We start from the raw sequence: 2,179 nt of genomic DNA, 5'->3' as shown, positions 1-2,179 counted from the left end.
CAAAAACGAGCCAGAGATGTTTTGATGAAAAACAGGCTAGAAACTCAGAGGTGTCATTCTCTTAATGAAGCCAGTGAAGCTGTAACGAAAATACAGTGTCTGAGACAGCTCCTTGTTATCATCCCTTCAGACAGTTACATATAGCAGTGTCTCCACGGGATATCAACAGGTGTGAAGCATCAGAAAAAGGTTCCATATTCCATAGGTTTGGGAAATACTTGGCTAACCAAACTGAAATAGGTTTCTTTACTGGTGCTTTTTAAAATATTTACTTGGCTGCACTGGGTCTTAGTCATGGCATGAAGGATTTAGTTCCCTGACCAGGGATCAAACCTGGGCCCCCTGCATTGGGAGTGCAGAATCTTAGCCACTGGACCACCAGGGATATCCCTGGCTTTTTTTTTTTAAAGAACTTTTAATATTTTAATGTAGACTCAGGAAACTCTAATAAGTGAATACAGTGCACTGTACTTCCTAAATTAAAGGAACTTAACAATGAAACTTTAAGTAGTTTTCCAAAGGACACATTTTGGGGAAATGTTAAAATAAAGGATCATGTCAGAATACACAGAAAACAAACTTATGGTTACCAAAAGGGAAAAGGGGTGGAGAGGAATAAATTAGGAGTTTGGGACTTACATACACACACTACTATACATAAAATAGATAACCAACAAGAACCTACTGTATAGCACAGGGAACTCTACTCAATATTTTATAATAACCTATTAGGAAAAATAATCTGAAAAATATGTATATGTATATATATAACTGAATCACTGTGCTATACACCTGAAACACAATACTGTAAATCAACTATACTTCAATAAAAAAATTAGAAAAAAGAAAAAAATTAAGAAAAAATAATAAAATAAAGGATACAACTTGACCTGTAAGAAATAAGCAGTTGCTACTTTTTTCATCTCAGGTGAATCTCTCCTCCCTCTGAGGTACTGTTCCACATAACCACAAAAATCTTGTCTTGGAGTTCAGCAGCAGAGCACAGCGGTTAGGTGAGCACGTGACTGGAGTTGAATCTGGACCCCTCCACTTATTAACTTGAGGCGCCTTGGAGTAGGAAATGGCAACCCGGTTCCAGTATGCTTGCTTGCAAAATCCCATGGATAGAGGAGCCTGGTGGGCTACAGTTCACGGGGTCGCAAAAGAGTTGGACATGACTGAGCAAATCAACAACAACAATAAACCAGTGGTCACTTTAGAGGGTACAGCACTTGTGGTATTAGGAGTATGGGAGAATTGAGGAGGCAAATGAAAAGATGGGAGTAAACTGAAGAGAGCAATTATGCTAAAATATCATAATATATTATGCCTCATTTGGAAGGCAACATAGGGGAACAGGTTGGGGTGATGTGCCCGGGATGAAGGGGAGGGTCCACTGAAATGTAGGGCAAAGGAAAATTAAAAAATCAAATCACTTGTCTACAAAACAGAAATAGAGTCACAGATGCAGAAAACAAACTTATGGTTACCAGGAGGTAAGGAGGGGGAGGGATAAATCGAGAGATTGGGACTGACATACACATGCTGCTGCTGCTGCGTCACGTCAGTCGTGTCCGACTCTGTGTGACCCCATAGACGGAAGCCCACCAGGCTCCCCCATCCCTGGGATTCTCCAGGCAAGAACACTGGAGTGGGTTGCCATTTCCTTCTCCAATGTGTGAAAGTGAAAAGTGAAAGTGAAGTCGCTCAGTCGTGTCCGACCCTTAGCGACCCCACAGATTGCAGCCTACCAGGCTCTTCCATCCATGGGATTTTCTAGGCAAGAGTACTGGAGTGGCTTCCCATTGCCTTCTCATACACATGCTACTATATATAAAATAGATAACTAATGAGGATCTACTGTATAGCACAGGGAACTCTGCTCAGTGATCTGTGATGACCAGTATGGAAGAGAATCTTCAAAAGAGTGGCTATAGGTATATGAATAAATGATTCACTTTGCTGTACACCTGAAACTAACACAACATTGTAAATAAACTATACGCCCAAAAAAATTATTTAAAAAATCAAATAAACCTTCAAACAGGTCATATAGAAATATGTACTTCTGTGGGTTAATCAATACATTATAAATATACACAAAAAGAGAAGACAGTGGAGGAGGAGAACGAAAACAGTCAAACCTCAGTTTCCTTTAAGACAGTGCTGGCTGTAACCT

At 40.1% G+C, this 2,179-nt stretch overlaps 1 non-coding gene across 1 annotated transcript; it reads right to left on the bottom strand.

Moving 5' to 3' along the window:
- Positions 1-312: 312 nt before the first annotated feature.
- Positions 313-385, bottom strand: TRNAG-CCC (transfer RNA glycine (anticodon CCC)). The gene has a single exon. It is a non-coding gene; the product is annotated as a tRNA-Gly (tRNA).
- Between the last annotated feature and the right edge of the window lie 1,794 nt (positions 386-2,179).

This window comes from Moschus berezovskii, chromosome 21 (assembly GCF_049115385.1).
Source record: "Moschus berezovskii isolate FMDL1 chromosome 21, NW_MosBer_1.0, whole genome shotgun sequence".
Lineage (NCBI taxonomy): Eukaryota > Metazoa > Chordata > Mammalia > Artiodactyla > Moschidae > Moschus > Moschus berezovskii.
The sequence above is the reverse complement of the archived record's forward strand: the minus strand, read 5'-3'. Positions and strand labels throughout refer to the sequence as shown.